Below are 7,094 nucleotides of genomic sequence, written 5' to 3' on the forward strand. Positions count from 1 at the left end.
TAATAAACAAAGTACTAATCAGAAGAAAAATAACCGATTCTAAAATAACAATTAACTGAAAATTTACCGAATATAAATGAAAGATTAACCGAGAATTAACCGAATCTAGAAAAAAGTTCTTTGAATAATCTTCAACAGTAACCACCACTGACTACCACCTAGTTCTATTTTTTTAAAGAAGAATTTCAACCATTTCAATATTTTAAATGGTACAGTCGAAACTTAAGATAATATGCAAGTATAAACTCTAACTGCTGAAGTGAGTATAGATTTAAATTTTGTCTCTTACATATTTGCATGATACCGAGGGTATCATGGTAGCATCACTAGGCATTTTGATAGATATTAATTGGTAATTTCAATTAATAACTTTGCATATATAAGAATTATTATAGCATTAAAACCACATGCAATTCACCTGCTAATCGTTTTCCAGCAATAAAATCGCAAAATAACACCTGAAGTATAATATTCCCTCATCTACTTTATGTTTATGATTTCTTGCTTGCTGCTTTTCCTTGTTAAATAATACTAAAAATATTAGTCAAAAAATATAGAAAAAATTCCTTCCTTTACTAATATTTCAACAATTTTATTCCATCTTGAACCTACATGTAATGTCAATTTTCCATTCATTCTTCTTCAAAGTTATTAACTCAAAAATCTTAAGAAAAAATATTTAATAGGAAAAAAAGAATTTCCTGGTTAGTTATATGAAAAATAAATCTCTTAAATCTTATTAGAAAATTTATGGAATTAATCAAAATTCGTGCAGAAACACAACGCAGAAGAAGAGCGGGTTAACGAAAATAATTTAAATTGCATTAGATGAATTACGTATTTATTTTCTATTTGTTTCAAGAGCTTATCGACCAAAAGATATCTTCAAAAATATAATAACTTTTAAGTCAAGCTTAATAAAAACTACTATTTAGGGATAAAATATGTAGGTTGGATGTGTCAACTGTAACAACTTATTAACTGACGTTGTAATGGCTTAATATTTCTCCGCAATTTTGTACCGTCAAGAACAAAATTGCGGGAAAAAAAGCAAAATTGTGGGAAAGAAAGCAAGAGCAAAATTCTCCGCAAGTAACACAGCTTACTCATGCTTACAAAAATCATAGTAAGTTTTTTCTTTTAAAATTAGAACACTTTTTTCTTCTAGAACAATAATTTTATTGAGAGAGAGAAAAGGAAACTGATGAAAATTCTCTCTATCATGTAGTACGACGAGCTATGGCAGCGCAGACCACTCTAAACATTATTAGTACATTTTGCTGTAATTTAATTGACTTTGTTGCTAATTGAACAATGGTCAATGGTTTTAGACCAAAGAATAATATTATTTATAATATTTCATAGTAAGCGTTAACACAGATTTGTTTTATTACAATTTAATGAAATCTGAATCATCGGTTACAAACTAAATATTTTTTTTTCTTTTGCAATGCACATCTGAGTTGACGTTCGTCAATTCAGGCGTATTAGGGCAGATTTTTTGATCACTTATTAAAGGGCACCATATAAGTGGCCATGTTAAGTGGTCAAACGTTATTCCCACAGTAGGGACAGTAGTACAGAGAAATAAGGAACATCCATGCCTTGTCCGGGATTCAAACCCAGAATATCTCTGCTTAGACGAAATATATTGAATAAGAAAAAAATTAGCCTTAAAATAATCATCGACTGTCTTATTGCAGGTCATTGCCAAATCGCACACTGCTTAAAAGACTGTAAAAAATCGACAGGAATTAAAATTCGAACTTCTTCATCATCCTCCATCTTCTCATGATCTATCTCCCGCTGACAACCCCTTCTTTTTATGCTTGAACAAGATTTTAATGTAACAATTTCAGTGCGAAAATTTAAACCTTAACTTTTAGGAATGAATCGCCTCCGGCCTGCCAGTGCTTTATCCTACTTGCCTGAGAAATTTGTCGGTTAAGTATAAAGTAATGGCGAGGAAATATTTTTATGAACAAAATAGTTCCTAGTATTTGTTAGCTGACAGCTACATTTTCTACAAATTCCTTACTTAACTGTCTAATAAATCAACAAGAAATTAAGAACTTAACGTATTTTGATTTGAATTAATTTATTACTTCAAAGGTTCTTAGTCTTTGCTAGTCCTATGGAATTAAAGTAACCGATTCCATTTAAGACATAATAATGTAAAAACATACTGCTAATTCATTTTATATTAATACTTTTTCCAGCAGCGTAAAGCTTATATACTAAAAAATTTGTATTTAGAATAACTTTCCAAACGATTAAATTTTCACAAAGCATATTCTTATCTAGAATAACTTTTTTATGTAGCTCAAGTACTTTTTGGAAAATTCTTCAAGCATTAATAACATCAAGAGCTCATTAAAACCAACTGCTCAACTCCTACTAAATTTTTATCAAGTTATTTAACGGGTTTTTAAGGAGTGCACAAGTAAATTTATTCTTAATTTGAAAATTATGTAAATAAATATGATTAAAAATGTTAAGTAAACTAAAATTCTTAACGAAAAAGAATATAAATCATGCTTCAACGAAATATTTAATTCATGTCTTGTTATAATCGATTATTTCAGCATTATTTAAAGTTACATTAAGGGTGATTATGAAATAACTTTGTAAACATATTACACCAGTTCAAAGCATGAGATAAATTGTTATATAAAGGAAGTATAAACAGTGAGCACAAAAATAGAGTTAAAAATTATCGAGGAATGGTTATTGTTACAATATTTCAAAATTTATAAATAACTTCTTCTAATTCTTTTATCAAAATGCCATTCTCTCTTTAAACACTTGAAATAGAACTAAAAAATTTTAAAAATGAATAGTAGTAATCCTAGGTGGACACGAATAGAAACATAGATGGGAAATTCAGATAATTATACTCTCGTCTTTCTTCACGTCGTCGTCAGAAAGGGTTCAGTTCAGCCGAATCACCGTTACGTTAAAACTTAATAAATTATTATTCTCTTTTCATCTGCCTTGTGCCTCTGTTTTTCATGCTTTTCAACTCTATCTTAGCTGAATGTATCACATTTAACTGAAAAACAGTAGGCGTGATATTTTAAAATTCCATTAGTATAAACACAATTTTAAGAGTATAATTATCATTTTTACATTAATACTAATTTGTTCTGAAACTATTTTTATCGTTTTTATCATTTCTAATAAATTCATGCAATTTTTTTTCCTTTTCCCTCAAGTTCGCATTGAATCATATGTTGTCAAGAATATTTTTAGACACTCTGTCCATAAAACAATTATGTAACGAACATCTAATGAATCTATATAAGTAAAACAGGTTGTTTGAATAGATGTATGTGCCTTAAGTAAGTCCGCAAACCCATTCTACACCAAATTCCGTATATTTACGTCTAAAGGCTCGGCAGACCTGTCTACTTAAAAATGCATGGGTTAGCCGTTGGGATAACCTTGGAATGCTAATCGCCGTTAACCACTAACCGTTTTCCATGTAACGAAAATGCAGATCAGATCAAAAAAAATTATTCTAAGAGGGCTATTTTGTCCCAATGCTTGATCCAAGAACTCCTTTGCTTTCTGGATCAAGATTTCAAGTCTGCAGAGTTGAACCTTGGTTCTCGTAAAGTCAGAATTGAGTCAGCTGTTCAACGCCTGGTAATTTAATGAAAAAAATATTTTATACTTTAAATGATATCCTAGCTTGCAGCTCTATACAAGCAAACAATAGTTTTTTTCCCCCAATTATTAAAAATTAAATCAGATAATCATTTATTTTTAGTTTTTTTTATATTGCACAAGTATATTCAAAGTTAATAAAATCACAACATAAGTTGATGACGATTTAAAATTTCTACTTTAGAAGATATACATATTCAGTCACCTATTTATTCCTGTACTTCAGAGACAAACCTTAATACATTGGAAAGAGGTCAAATTAGTGCGGTGAAAATTATTACTGGTTTGAGGCGTAACTGTCCAGATAAAATTGTTCTGTTTGAGTCTGACCTCCAGCCGTTATACATGAGAAGGAACTCAAGTCTCAAGAAATACTACAATAAGCTCATCAGCTTTGGAGACCAGAACAGGACCTCTTCCTATCTCAAAATTTGGAAAAATAACAATAGACTGAAGAGAAACAGTCCCTTCTCTTTGGCCATTTCAATTCATCTTGTTAACTTGCATTATCCCTTCCGAATTGAACCTCATTCCTTGAAGTCATGTTTTAGCCCTGTTATTGATTTTTCTGGTATCCATTTCCACACGGAGCTGTTGTACCCGACCCATAAAAATAAAAACAGCCCAGAATTTATGAGACAAATGGCTCTTGAAACTATTAGTCAAATACCAACAGATGCTTTACAACTATACACAGACGGCAGTAAGAGCGACGAAGGTCATTCAGGTAGAAAGGTTTTTATTATAACACCCACGGAGGCATTGAGTCTCAAATTCAGAAATTCTGAATTTTGCTCGGTTTTCAGATCTGAGCTTATTGTGATTGAAAATAACCTGAGACATGTTGAGAATATTGCTGAGCCTGACTTTAAGCATATATGGATACTGACGGATAGCAAATCTTCAATCCATCACCTAAGCAACTGGATGAATGTTGGAGACAGGGCTGGGGCTTCAATTTTGGGGAGTCTCTTCAGTCTCTCATCGGACTTTGGGGTACACATTCAGTGGATTCCATCACTCGTTAGAATCAAAGGCAACGAGATGGCGAACTCACTGGCTAAAGATGCTTCTTTGGAACCTTTGCAGCCAGATATGCCTTCCACTTTCAATGAGGTCTTTGCAGAGCGTAAAAAAAAATTTATGGACCTCTGGAGGGTTTCTCCTCTGTATAGTTGGTATTTCAGAAAACGGCCTGGAGGTGCCTTGATTTTTGAGGGACTTAGAAGCCAGACGACTTGTTTCTCTCGCTTTACCAGTGGTCACTTGAGGTGTCTCTCGTATTTGGCGAAACAGTCGTACAGGGGCGAAAGACTTTTGGACTTACACTAAATGTAGGACTGCTCCGGCTTCGCCCGAGCATATTCTAAACTGTATCGATTTTAAGATCGACGAGGTTTTTACAAAACCTCCTCTGTTTTCAGGCTTTCTGGACATTTTTAGACTTGTGGATTTGGTCTAATTGGGACGGACTTCTTGGGGATTATAAACAAGAACAACACATATTCAATTGTATCCTTTGTGGATTCTTACGCTATTAACGTATGTTTCTGCGAGCTCAATTTATGGAAACCAGTTAACATTAAGATAAGGTTAACATCAACAGAGTTCATGGCTAGCTGAAAAAGTTTTTTTTTTTTAAGATTAAGGACTCTACAATTTTCACTGATATAATTTTGAATATTTAGTCTATTTATATATTATGCATAATTATATATTATGTATATTTATATATTTTAAATGTTCAGGTTGCCCGGTATATTTTTGACAAAATTTTGCTTGTGCGGAAGCAGCAAAATTGAATGAAGGGAATTGAAGTGTCTTTACAAAATTATTAGCTCACCAGATTTACTAGCGACACAATATTTTGCCGATACGAAAATCAATTGACAAACCCTCAAAATTACCAAATTTTGGAATATTATACAATACCGCCGTTAATTTTTTTAAATTTCACTTACAAAGGATAGCAGGGAAGTACAATTTCACTTTGGAATAGTTTACGTTTTATGTAAAATTTGAAGGAGTCTTCAACTCAGTCGTTGAGTCCATAGTCTGCTTATTTTGAAAATTTTGAAACCCTAACACCAGAGTATTATTCTTATTCTGAGACCCATCACTTCCATCGCAGTACCCAAACTTGCAGATATCAATGACAATTTGACTCAGTAAATTCGATCTCATTTGTAAAATTTCTCAAACAATTAGGAGATTTTGGAAGAGAGATTATTAAAATAATCTCCACCAACGCTACAAATAGCACTGCAGTAAACATAACATTAATGTTTGGAATTACTAAACAGCTAAATTTACAGCAAAAAAGAAAAAAATTTGTATGCGAGAACCACAAAAAATTGCAACATTTTTATTGACGTTAATAATGCCTAATTAACTTAGTTACAATGTAAAATTAAAATAAAAAATGCACGAAACAGCTAAGTTTATAAAAAAGGTACTTAATCCTCAAGAACCATAAACAATCAACGTAGAGACAGGAACCATATTGACGCCTATGATGCCTAAATAATTCATGTCGTATGATATCTAAAATAACTCATGTATCACATTTTTATTTTCCTTTTCAGTGTTATAGTTTCGCTTGCAGGTCGTCGGGCTACCGAAGCGGGGGTGCCATCCCCTCTGCAGAGGATCAAAATTGTGATGGCATGTCTTCGGATCATCCTCAGGGATGTTTCCCAGACCGTCGCCAATAGCCCATTGTGCAGCTCTAGTGCGACGTAAATGAACAACAACAGAACAACAACAGTGTTATAGTTTCATTTATTTATTTATCAATCTTTTGACTGCTTGTTTAATGACAAAACATATTTTTATGTGCATTAGAATCAATTTAATGGCTTCATAGTGAAAACATTTTGTTTAAAAAGAAGCACAATTTCAGTAATATATTCGCCCTAATTCTTAAAAAAAACTATTTTGTTAATTTTGCGTTTTCATTTTAATTTTCACCACAAAAACTTGAAAATGCTAATTTATCACCATAACAAAAATTGGTGACAACTACTGTAAATATATACATATATTTCCAATAAATACTTAGTTAAAAATATGAGCTTTATCTCTAAAAAAAAATTGGGTTTTAGAGCATTTCCAAACTTGAAAAATAAAATTTTCCGTAATTGGGGGCATAATTGTTTACTGTATTCGACAAAATATGCGATTTTCAAAATAATGGTATGCAAGCAAATATAGGAAATTTAATCGTTTTCATCTTTTTTCAGGGCATTTTTTTTACTTTCATATGAGATCTGTGTGGGTTATATCAAATGATGAAAAATAAATATTAAAAAAAAATATCCAAGTTATCCGTAGGTAAACACAGAATTGTCAAACTCTATAAATGGCATTAAGCAAATTCATTAAGGTAATGGCAAATCCGAATTATAACCCTGAAAAAAAGAACT

Source organism: Parasteatoda tepidariorum, chromosome 3, assembly GCF_043381705.1.
Source record: "Parasteatoda tepidariorum isolate YZ-2023 chromosome 3, CAS_Ptep_4.0, whole genome shotgun sequence".
Taxonomy (NCBI): Eukaryota; Metazoa; Arthropoda; class Arachnida; order Araneae; family Theridiidae; genus Parasteatoda; species Parasteatoda tepidariorum.